This window comes from Xenopus laevis, chromosome 1L, assembly GCF_017654675.1.
Source record: "Xenopus laevis strain J_2021 chromosome 1L, Xenopus_laevis_v10.1, whole genome shotgun sequence".
NCBI lineage: Eukaryota > Metazoa > Chordata > Amphibia > Anura > Pipidae > Xenopus > Xenopus laevis.
Window position 1 is genome coordinate 115,013,239 of NC_054371.1, and position 13,527 is coordinate 115,026,765.

Genomic DNA, 13,527 nt, shown 5'->3' on the forward strand with positions numbered 1-13,527 from the left:
TTTTTTGTCCTGCCAAAGAAATTTGCTCAAAATACGGTCTAACTTTTGAATATCAGAATGTTTTAACAATAAGGGTAAGTTAAGGATGGGATATATAATCTTTGGAAAAATTTGCATTTTAAATAATGCCACTCTTCCCATTAAATTTAGTGGACTATTAATCCATTTTTTACAAAGGACATTCATATTCTGAATTAAAGGAGTGTAATTTAAAGAATATAATTTACAAAGATCTGTAATAATAATGTAATAATATATCCTGAAAATTTTTTGTAATTATCAAAAAACGTGAAGATATTTTTAAGTGATAAAATAGGATTACTAACAATCAAAAGAAGATCATCAGCATATACTAATGATTTAATATGTTTACCATCAATGTTCAATCCCTTAAAAATATCGGAAGAATCTAAATCTGATCAGAGGCTCCATAGAGATATTAAATAAAAGAGGGGATAGAGGGCAACCTTGACGAGTACCTCTGAAGAGACCAAAAGTCTCAGAAAGTTCTCCAGCTACAGCAATTCTTGCTTTAGGATTAGAATAAATGGAGTTGAGTAAATCAATAAATTTTCCTTCAAAACCAAATTGATCACAACATTCAGAAAGATATTTCCATGAAACATTATCAAAAGCTTTTTCAGCGTCTAAGCTTAATAAAGAACACGGAGTTGTAGATTTCTTAGCTTTATAGATAACATTCAATAAAGTACGTATGTTTTTAACACCTGTTCTGTTCTTTACAAAGCCATTTTGTTGAGGGGAAATAATGCTGGGTAATATCTGGGATAACCTATCGGCTATTATCTTTGTTAGTATCTTAAAATCGAGATTAATTAAAGAAATTGGCCTAAAAGAAGCTGGTAGAGAAGGATCCTTTCCCTCTTTTGGAATTAGTTTAATATGAGAAGTAGAGCTAGAATTTAAAAACTTCCCCTTACAATAAATTTCGTTATATAAGTTGGTTAAAAAAGGGGTTATTTCCATTTTTAATGACTTATAAAATGGAGATGTTAATCCATCTGGACCTCCTGCTTTGAAGTCCTTAAGTGAAGTTATGATCGAAAGCACTTCTTGCGTGTTAATTGGTTGGTTTAGTAAGTCTAATTGTACCTTAGATAATTTTGGAAAGTTAATCTTTGAAAGAAAATCTAAACAATCTTTAGTATTAGTGTGTGAAGGGGAATAAACAGATTCAAAATAATTTTTGAAAATATTCACTATCTCCTTTGGAGAATTAGTTAATTGATTTAAACTATTTTTAAGAAGAATTGGCTTATGTGGTCTATTACCATTTTTGAATAAGTTAGCTAGAAATCGATTGAATTTATTATGCAAATTATTCCATTTAGCTTTATAATATATCATAGAAGTTTGATCTCTCAAATTAGTCCAATGTTTCAGATTTTCTAAAGATTCTTTATATTTATCACTATTTTGTTTTGAGGGATTTATAATGAAATTCAAGTAAGTTTCCTTTTGTATTTCAGTATGAAGGAGAAATTCTTTATCTATTTTCCTTCTAAAACGAATTTTATAAGAAGTTATTTCTCCTCGAATAACCGCTTTCCACGAATCCCATAACAATGGAAGATTGTCTTGATGTTCAACATTATCTTTTAGAAAAATATTCCATCTTTCTTTTAACATGTTATTAAATTCTGGTTTATCTTTGAAAAAAGTGGGATAAGACCATGGTACATACGATTTTGGGACAGGGCATAACTCTATTTCAATCAGGACTGGGGCATGGTCCGACAATTTAATATTACCAATACTTGCAGATCTTGTTTTATTTAAGATATCAATTGACGAGAATAAATAATCAATTCGAGTTCCTATCCCATGAGGATGAGAAAAAAAGTAAAATCCCTCTCTGTCGGATGTAGCATCCTCCAAAGATCTATTAATTTAGTTTGGTTTTCAAAATTTGACAGTAATTTAGATTTCCTTAATGGTTGTTTTCGAACTAAACCACTTTTGTCTAAAGGCCATAAATAAGATTCATTAAAGTCACCTCCAATGATAAACCTATGTTGTGGATAAGATACAATTTTCTGAATTATCTGAGCATAAAATTCCTCTTTACCAGAATTGGGGGCATATAAAGAACCCATGTGCCATATTTTGTTTTGTAAAAGAACCTCAGCAATTACATATCTACCATCCGTATCGATTTCTGAATTAAGTATCTGAATATTCAAGGACTTGTGAAATAAAATTACTACTCCACCTTTCTTTTTAATGGCAGGAGAATAAACTATGTTTCCAACCCATCCTCTCCTCAATTTTTCAGATTCACCTTTAGTAAGATGAGTTTCCTGAAGCATGACCACATCTGCTTTTAATCTTTTTAACTCTGTCAAAATCTTTTTTCTCTTAATGCATGAATTAAGCCCATTTACATTCCAGGTAATTACATTAAGCATTGTAGCTTAGGAAAATGATATGTACTAATCTTATCATAGTTATAAATTTTTGGCGAAGAGTCATGTAAAGAAAAATAATTAGGTCCGTTACAGGTCAAGTTGTTATAATAACTAAACCAATAGAATATTATCGTAAAAATTAACTGAAAACTGGTAAAAAGTAAAACTTTTACAACAACAGATCTTAAATCTTTTTAGTTTCTTGAACTCAGCATTCTTGTACTGATACCTAGAAACCAAACAAAGTTAGTAAGGCAAAGCACAAAAAATAGAAACATATTGTGTAGTGACTTCACTTTTTTCCTGAAGAGAGAGGAAGTTTACACTCTCCTTCCAAGAAAAGTGACCGGGTGAAGTCTGCATCACTTTTTCCAAATGGTATTCATAACCTTCAAAATATAATGCTAAATAACTTAAATAGTCATGTCCTCTAGTTCTGGTTTATCTTGTGAAATGGGGGATCTAGATCTAGATCGGGAAGGAGTCTTGTCTTGACTTTTTTGTGAATGACGTGAAGAAGTTTTCATTTCTTGTCTCCTCTCTTTAGGTACAAATCCAGAAGCTATTACATTTGTTCGGTCTTTCTGTGGAGGTGGATTCTGCTTTTCAAGTTGACCCACAAAATGTGTGGCATCTTTTGGATTCTCAAAGATGCGAGTTCCAGATGCAAGGTAAATTCTTAATATAGCTGGGTATGTAAGAGCAAACTTGATATTCAAACCAATTAAGGACTGACAGACTGTAGTAAACTCTTTTCGTTTTTGAGACACCAAAATCGAGTAGTCTTGAAACAAAAGGATTCGATTCCCATCAATAACTAAGTTATGAGATTTTTTGTATGACTGAAGTAACAATGTTTTTTCAGAATAGTCCAAAAACTTAGCAATAACTGCTCTCGGTTTAGTGGATAACTTCTCATTCAAAGGGCCAATGCGATGGACTCTCTCTAGTGTCATATTTGTTAAACTTTGATGTATTCCCAACTTTGTTGGGATGGTTACAGTTATAAGTGTGATAAGATCATTGACCTTGAAGGATTCCGGAATTCCTATAAATCTTAAGTTGTTTCTTCTTGTTCTGTTTTCAAGGTCATCAACTTTTGACTGTAAATCTCGCGTTTTCTTTTCTAATTCCCCAACTCTCATAGAAGAAGAAATTGTATCATCTTGAATATCAGATACCAAATTTTGTAGCTCCGATAGCTGTCGGTTCTGAGAGGAAAGGTTTTCATTTAAACTTTTAATAGAATTTTGCAATTGTCCAAGTGCTTTCTCAATGGCAGATTAGATGGCATTTTCAATTGTTGGATTGAGAAGTTTTGCCACTTCGACAGCTATGAGAGATTGTTCAGTAGCTGTAAAAGATTTCTGTAGTGTATTTTTAAGGGAACCATCACCTTCAGCATTTTTTTGATACTTTAATTTGTTTCTCTCATATGTTTTCCCATTACTTTTGGCAGAGAAAAGTGGGGTAGTGGGAGAAGTATGCATTTTGTTTTTATTCCTTCTTTATTTTCTGTCTCTTGTCCTTTCTTTCTTTTTTTTTTTTTCTTCCCTTTTTTCTTTTTTTTTCTTCCTCTCTCCTCCCCCTTTTCCTCTTTTTCCTCCCTTTGTCTTTTTTGTTTCTTCTTTATCTCTTTTTTCTCTTTTTTTTAATCTTTTTCCTTCCTTCTTCTTAAAAAAAAACAAAAAAAAACTCAAGGTTCACACAAAAATTTGAAAAGAATAGTTTCAGCAGAAAGTTACAAAAAATCTGAAGTCACAGTCTCTTTTCCATTTTTTGAATGAGAAACTTCGACTGAAAATTGAATCTCTCAGACAAAACTATTCAGATGTTGCTGCTGCAATAAAATGACGCCAAGTCTGTATCATTAGAGAAATTCTTGAGATAGGGAAATTGAAATCTTCACCAAAATATATTCAGACTTATTGCAAAGTATTGAGTTGTAGTATAATTAGTTGTATTTCACAATTTTCCACTTTGTGAAGTAAATTTTAGACTGTAACAAACTTTGTGTAAACAGGAAGTCAAATATTACCACCAAAATGGCGCCAATTCCTTGAGAAATAGAAAAATAAAATACAACAAAAAGTCAAAGTCAATCTCGAGTTGCAAACATATCTTGTATAGAATAAACTGTAGAAAAGTTATTCGTGAGGTAAATAATTCTCCAGAGACTTAAACAAATTAAACTTTCCTCACATGAAACTACGTCGCTCGTTTTGCAAGACTGCTGGGATAGTGTGAAAATGTCTATAAAGACGTTGATATTTTAGTAGGTTTTAGTCTCAGACTTATCTTTCTCTTACTTCACAGTAATGCAGGCTTCCGAATTCAAAATCCCTTAGTAGTGAGATAATGCAAACATAGCATTGTATAAAGTAAACTGCAGAAAAGTTAATATTTCTCCTGAAACTTGACCAGCTTAAACTTTCCTCATATGAACTGCGTCACTCATTTTGAAATGCTATTGGAATAATGTGAAAATGTCCATAAAGACTTTGAAATTTTAGTAAGTTGTAGTCTCAGACTTGTCTTTCTCTTACTTCACAGTAATACAAGCTTCCGAATTCAGAATCCCTTAGTCGTGGGATGATGCAAACATAGTATTGTATAAAGTAAACTGCAGAAAAGTTAAACGTGAGGTAAATATTTCTCCTGAGACTTGACCAGCTTAAACTTTACTCACATGAACTGCGTCACTCCTTTTGAAATGCTGCTGGAATAATGTGAAAAAGTCTATAAAAACGTTAATATTTTAGCAAGTTTTTAGTCCCAGAACAATCTGTCTCTTACTTCACAATAATATAGGCTTCCAAATTGAGAATCCCTTAGTCGTGAGGTAAATATTTCTCTGGAGAGTAAAACGACTAACCGTTCCTCACATGGACTGCGACAGTAGTTTTCCAATATTGCTGAAATAATGTGTAAATAACCATGAAGGTTTTTATATTTACGTGAGATTTGTCATGGGCTGAAATCCACTTTGCTCCTTCGAAACACAGGTTTTCGGGACAAGAGTCCCCTAGACGCCATTAGGAGTTCCGTCGGACCCCTTATCTGAAATCATCTCTCATTCACTATCGCGTCTCCTCGAGCCAGACATCTCTCAAAAGATCCACCGAAGATAAAGAGAACTTCGAGAACATCCAAGGTAAGTATTTGAAGTGGTTAGCAGGCATTAAATAGCAGATATTGAAAGTGACCCGCAGAGCTTCACTCCCGCACCTCCACTCTCTCAGGCGCCATGACCGGAAGTCCTCTAGTGGATTACAACGTAACTTGTGTAAATAGTTATAACAGTTATAGCTATCTATGTGGAGCAGTGTTGCACTCTCCTCCCTAATATTTCCCCTTATCTTCAGATCTGCTTGGGCACTTTCAATTCTTCATAGGATAAGTATATACTTTTTTTGATGCATTTAGCATGGGAGCCTCTGACTAATTTGGTGCCTGAAGATTTTAACTATAGGGCCTTTATGAAAAAACTCGACATAGACAGCACTTCTGGACAGTTTAATAAAGCAGGTTGCTTGAAACGCATTTCAGGATCAAATTAATCATAGGTAATTATAGGGCTTTTATACACCCAGGTGTTAAAGGGATACTGTCATGGGAAAAAAAAATTTTCAAAATTAATCAGTTAATAGTGCTGCTCCAGCAGAATTCTGCACTGAAATCCATTTCTCAAAAGAGCAAACAGATTTTTTTATATTCAATTTTGAAATCTGACATGGGGCTAGACATATTGTCAATTTCCCAGCTGCCCCAAGTCATGTGACTTGTGCTCTGATAAACTTCAATCACTCTTTACTGCTGTACTGCAAGTTGGAGTGATATCACCCCCCTCCCTTTTAACCCCCCCAGCAGCCAAACAAAAGAACAATGGAAAGGTAACCAGATAGCAGCTCCCTAACACAAGATAACAGCTGCCTGGTAGATCTAAGAACAGCACTCAATAGTAAAAACCCATGTCCCACTGAGACACATTCAGTTACATTAAGAAGGAAAAACAGCAGCCTGCCAGAAAGCATTTCTCTCCTAAAGTGCAGGCACAAGTCACATGACTGGGCGCAGCTGGAAAATTGACAAAATGTCTAGCCCCATGTCAGATTTCAAAATTGAATATAAAAAAATCTGTTCGCTCTTTTGAGAAATGGATTTCAGTGCAGAATTCTACTGGAGTAGCACTATTAACTGATGCGTTTTGAAAAAAAACATGTTTTCCGATGACAAGATCCCTTTAAGGTATGAGAGCAATTGGGTTGCTCAGAACTATTGAGTAAAATGATTTTGAATTGTGGTCTAACTATGGAAGGGGAGGAGAGTGGATTTATATTTTTAATTGTTTTTATATATTTGTTTTTATATATTTTGTTGTATCATGATATTCTGCCATTTAAATTGAATTAATAAAGATTTCCTTTTATAATATTGATACGTGCAGAGTTATGGGGGGACTTTCCTTTGGTGTGTAGTTACAGTTTTTCTATAACCCCTATGCACAGTATTTGCAGATATATCATTGGGAATCAGTGCTGTGCTCTTTTTTGCCAATTGTTCTTATGATTCAAACACGCCAATTAGTGATGTGCATTTCAGTAAAAACTCAACCCACACCCGCCTCTAACTCACAAAACCTTAACCCACACCTGACTCTAAGGGTTCTTACATGCGGGCGTTTGTTTGTGTGCTCCCCTGCGTTTTACTTTCTTCCATTCAGCCGCAGGAGTAGACGCACTGAATTATTGGCAATGGGGCTGTACTCACACAGATGCATGTACGAGCCAAACGCAGGTAAAATGCAACATGCTGCATCCCAACCTGCGTTTGGCGCTTATATGCGTCTGTGTGAGTACAGCCCCATTGACAATAATTTAGTGCATCTACTCCTGCGCTCCCTGCACAAACAAACGCCCATGTGTAAGAGCCCTAACCCACAAAATGTTGCCATTGTAGGACCTGTGGCATCTCGCTCTGTATGCTCCTTCTGTGTGCACCTCTGGTTTCAGTCTTCGAGAGCAGAGGAGGACCCTAACTTGCCAAATTTTAACCCGAACCCACCCAACTGGTGGTCAACCCGAACATCACTCACGAGACTATTATGGATAAACCTGATGGAGTTATGCCTTTTTTAACACAGCTGGAACACAATGATTTACTAGAGATTTACTTCAGATGAGAGGCAATGTATTGGGAGTTGTCTATTGAACTAGAAACCCATAGCAATCAAGATTTTTTCTTTCAAAGAGCAGTCCAATAAATTCCACTTGCTAATTGTATTCTATGGGTTATTAATACTGTGGCAACGTGTCTGCCCATTATTTCATTATTTCATTGTCCCTGTGATCAATGTTTGTGCCAAACTAAGGAATATGCCAGCCTTAATTTAGTATAAAAATAAGCGTTAAAGGAGTAAGATTTTGGGGTACACATATAGTTACAAAATACAGAAAAAAGACTGCAGACTGCAATTTAAGAGACTATCTAGTTAGAAGTCATTTTTCCAAACGGGACCATCTAACAAAAACAGGGACTTCAGCATGTGGTAGATGTAAAGCCTGTAAATATATGAGTAATCGTGACTTTGTAGTGGATAGATTTGGTAAGAAACACTGGATCAAACACAGCTTCACATGCAACACTGATAATATTATTTACATATTAACTTGTCCCTGTGACAAAATTTATCTCGGCAAAACCAATCGAGCCTTCAAAAAGAGACTCTTGGAGTATGTCCATAGTATAGATAATGCGTTCGATTTATTGAAAGCCGACAAGAAATTGTCACCGGTCAGCCGCCATTTTTTTGAGAATCATAATCATTCGAGCAGAGACCTGAAAGCAATGGGTCTCTCAGGTATCCCTTGGAATAAGGGGGGGTGATCTGGAAACAGCCCTCTTATCCAAGGAGAGCAAATGGATATTCATTCTGAATGCACTCAATCCAAATGGTCTGAACGAAAGTATCACCATGAATGTTTTCATATAATCATCTGGTACTCACTATCACCATAAATATTCCTTGCAGTGATGGCATATTCATTTATTTTGTTACTAGTATTACTAGACTTATTGCAACAATAGGAGAGCTACATATCTGGTTACTAGTATCAATATTGAAATGCCCGAAGCATACATAATAATTCCCTACTGACTAACAAGAATGTATCCATATGGGCTTCTTAAATATTTCAGTTTAATCAGGCCATTTCATTACAGTGATATGTATCTAATGTGCAGTTTAATCAGGCAATTTCATTACAGTGATATGTATCCAATGTGCATTTTTGGAATGAACAGGTTGCAACAATGTATTCTAATCTTTGCACCGGATAAATGTTACATTATTTTGCCATACCATATAATGTAAGGTTAATTAGCCTTTAATAAGTGTCCTTTACACACATATAAGTCTCTTAGGACTGCGCAGCGCGCTCATTCTAGAGCGGATCGCATCAGACATACATGCAGTCGGCTATACCTGTCAGAATGACAGGTGAGTGCCGACAAGCGCACAGTCTGTCAGTGATGACAAGTGACGCGCATACAGTGGGGAGGTGCTGACCAGTACACCCTATGTCGACGATGTCTCTCCATTGGGTAATCATAAATAGAAAATTGCCATTTTAAAAAATAAGGGCCGCCCCCTGAGATCGTACGATTCACTGTGCACACATACAAACCACATGTAAGGTCACATTAACCAATTAACAGACAGAGTTCTGCCTTTTGGTTCCTCACTTCTTCCTGTTACAGTTAGTGTTGTAGTATTTCTGGTCAGGTGATCTCTGAGGCAGCACAGATAGAGTCATGAAATGGTGGTTCAAGGCAAGAGATGTAAAAGGGCAATATTTATGTAAATATATATTCCAGTTTGGTAAGATTCTTTAATATGTCATTCAATTTGATATAAACTATCTGTTGCTTAAGTATTCATTTTGGGGGTATAGTTTTCCTTTAAAGGTTTAATGAAGCGAGTGCCAGGCAAGAGGGAAGCACATTGGGTAAATCAGGCCAGTCCTGTAGGGTATCTGATCTATTGACTTGTGACCATATGGTTTGGCCACCTTCCTACTGTTGTGCTGCAGGTGCAGCTGTGGGTTTCTGACAAACCAACATATATTCATGGAATACAGATACTGGATGACATAATCCAGGCTGCATACACATAACAATTGTACAATTCTACAAAACTTTGACTCACCGCCTCCTGAACAGTGTGCAAAGTGCAAAAACTGTTGCAATGCTTATATTTTTTGCACTTCACACACTGCCTTCTGCTACGCAATATGTTGGCGCTATATAAATACATGTTAATAATAATGTTAATAATTGTAGAATTGACAAGGGCCTCTGCATTGTTTCATACCTGCTGCTACCCCTTGATTAGAGAACTATATGCATTTGCATTTTCGGACTGGTAGGGTCTGGGTCCACTGGGGCTGCCACATCAGGCATAGGAACTCCTACCACATTCTTTAGTAACCAGAATGCATCTAATTCTCACTCAGACATGTGGCAAACTAAAGCTCCCTGATAATCCATTACCTTAAAAGCTATATAAGTTTCAGTGATTTATTACTCAACTGAGGTAATAGGGGTGAATATGAAATTCATATATAGGTAGCTACCTAAGAAGTAATTTCATGGGAAAATACCGCTGGGAAATCATTTTGCTAACTCTTGCATTGGTTTTGAGTGAGTCAGTGTTCAGTGCACCACAAAAGTACTTTCCCACAGCCATGGGAAATACCGGGCTATATTAGAATCAGCAACGTTTAACCCTTTACCTGCCAAAAGTCTCTGCACTCTCTCCAGCTCATTTATATCCCTCTTAAGGACTGGAGTCCAAAACTGCACTGCATACTCCAGATGAGGCCTTACCAGAGACCTATAAAGAAGCAAAATTATGTTTTCCCTTGAGTTAATCCTCTTTTTTATGTAAAACAGTACTTTATTTGCTTTAGTGGCCACAGAATGGCACTTGTAATCTGAGTGTCAGGGCCTACCGTCTCAGATGCAGAAGTCTGGACCAAGGAGGAAGCCAAAAGGGTAAACAAAGTCCAAGCAAGGTATCCGAAGGGTTAAACAAAGTTCATGGTCGTATCCAGTCAGACGTTTACTACAGGCAGCAAGGTTCAAAGTCAGAAGGAAAGCCAAGGTCAAGATCAGGAAACAGTCCAATAATAGCAGAATAAGCACACCCAGGAACGTATAATACAGAACCTATTCAAGGGCAGTGATTATAGTCTTTTCCCATCTTTTAAGGTTTAAATTTGGCACTATGATGCGGCGTCTTCTTTCCCTGGGTGCCGCCATCTTGCAAGTGGCGTGGAAGAGGAGTGCCATCGGGCGCTCGTCACACTGAGATACTGAGATCCTTCTCAGTTAAGGAAACTCCCAACAAACTGCCATTTAGTGTAATTGCATTTATATTATTTTTGCCAAAGTGCATAACCTTGCATTTATTAACATTGAACCTTATTTTCCAGTTTCCTCCTTTTACAATTTAGACAAATCACTCTGCAAAGTAGCAGCATCCTGCATATAGTTCTGCACATTTTTGTATCATCAGCAAAGATAAAAACAGCACTTTCAATGCCCTCCTCCAGGTCATTAATAAACAAGTTGAAAGACAAATGACCAAGTACTGAGTCCTGCGGTACTCTACTATCAACACTGGTCCAATTAGAAAATGTTCCATTTACCACCACTCTTTGTAATCTATCTTTTAGCCAGTTCTCTTTCCAGGTACAAATACTATGTTCCAAGCCAAAATTCCTTAATTTAACCAGTAACCTTCTGTGTGGCACTGTATCAAATTCTTTAGCAAAGTCTAAGTAAATCACATCCACTGTTATCTCAGAATCAAGGTCCCTGCTCAACTTCTCATAAAAAAAATTAAATTAGTCTGACAAGATCCATTACACTTAAAACCATGCTGATACAAACTCACAGTATTATGATTTGCAATGAAGTCCAGTATCTTATCCCTTAATAACCCTTTGGAAACCTTTCCTATCACTGATGTCAGACTAACTGTCCTATAGTTTTGAGGCTGAGAAAGGGATTCCTTTTTGAATAGCAGCGCCAGTGTCTCTGCACCATGAAAAAAATTAAGTAAAGGGTTTTGGCAATCACAGAGCTAAGCTCACTAAGTACCCTGGGATGAATACCATCAGGCCCTGGACCTTTGTTTATCTTAACATGTTCTAGTCTCTTTTGAATTTCCTCATGTGTGAACCATGCATCATTAGTTGTATTACTAAAATTGGGACTATTTAGAAGGAAATCTTCATTAACTGGGTTCTCATTTGTGCAGACAGATGAAAAATAACAGTTCAGAATCTGAGCTTTTTTTCTGTTCTCTCAACTAGCTAACCCCCCTCTGATATTAAGGGTGTCACCCATTCCTGCTTAATTGTTTTGCTATTTACATATTTAAAAAATAATTTTTGATTCTTTTTACTGCTTGCTGCAATATCCTTTTAAATATCAATTTTAGCTTATTTGCATGATTTATTGGCCTCCTTGTACCTGATGAACATTTCAGCTGTCCCAAATAACTTAAAAGCAAGTCTTTTCTTACCCACCTCAACACCAACATTTCTGTTGAACCACAAAGGTTTTGTTTTGCAACATTCCTTGCTTACAAGGGGAATATACGGACATGTATATTTATTAATCAGCATTTTAAAGACAGAGGGATCCAAGTATCCAAATTTTTAAAAATGATTTACTTTCTCTCTGTAAAAATAAAAAAGAAACTTGATCCAAACTAAGATATAATTAGTCCTTACTGGACACAAAATCAGCCTATTGGCTTTATTTAATGGTTACATGATTTTCTACTAGACTTGAAGAAGATCCATTATATGAAAACCCCAGATTCTGAACTTTCTAGATATTAAGTCTCATACCTGTGTAGAGACCTTGAAGGGAGGAACTTGCCACTATTGTGTGAATTTTGCCTTAAATATGTGACTGCTCATCTAATTTATCGGACTGTTCTATTGTTAATAAACCAGTTATTTTGATGCAAAAAACTCTATGTGATTTGGATTTTTTCGTGCCCAGAGAAGCACGCAACGTACCCGGAGTTGCCAGGAGTTGCCTGGGTACGAGTGGGTCAGCAGCACACTAAAAGTAGCATAATCCTGACCACACACTTTAATACACACTGATAAAGCACACTCAAGTCTGAGCTATACTTGTACCACTACTTTTGGTGCACAAGGAGATTAGTACAAGCATATTGTGTAGAGAGGCACTTCTCTGCTGGACCAGATTTAGCTGCATTATGCCAGCCCTTACTCTGCAAATATGTAGAGTAGGAATGCCCTGCATATAACTCTCCTAGTTAGTAAAAAAAAGCTATGTTTATAATTAATTATGTCTTTCATCAAATTACCTATGTTCTGGCTTCTTCCTACAAACACATGCAGCATTTCAGCCATGAACCTGGTGAGGTGTATACAGATGGGCTTTGCAGGAGGTTAAGCTAGTTTACTAACTGGGTCATACTCTTGAATTGATAACAGCTGGAGCTGGAGTGCTCGTGCTGGGAGCTTTAGTTCTGGAACTACTGAAGCACCAAAGACTGTCAATCCCTGTTATGACTCTGTGTGACTCATTGCCACTTGTGACTCATTGTGAGGATGTTCACAACATTTCATCCTTTACAACACTACTGTCCATGGGACAATTTATGCAACTCTCAAGGGAATTTTCAGTAGGGAATGTTATGTTCATTTTATTTTTTTTGTGTCTTTAATTGCAGCCTAAGGTCATATTTATTTCTGATTGTTTCTTTTTTTCTTAGAGATCACCCTTTGTTATTTTGCTCCATGCTTGCACTATATAACAGCAGGAGGCCCCTGGAGATAGGTTTCTCTCTAATCATAAAAAAAGATCACCCAGCATCACATATGTTCAGTATATTTGCCAATACCTTTTGCAAAATATAAGCTTGTTTTAAACCAGTACTACAAATATAATCTAGATTTTTTAATATACATTATTCTGGGGACTTCAGGTCATGGTATAAAGGACATATTGTCAGTCAGTTTCATGCAGCAGAGAAGCATCTGAGTAT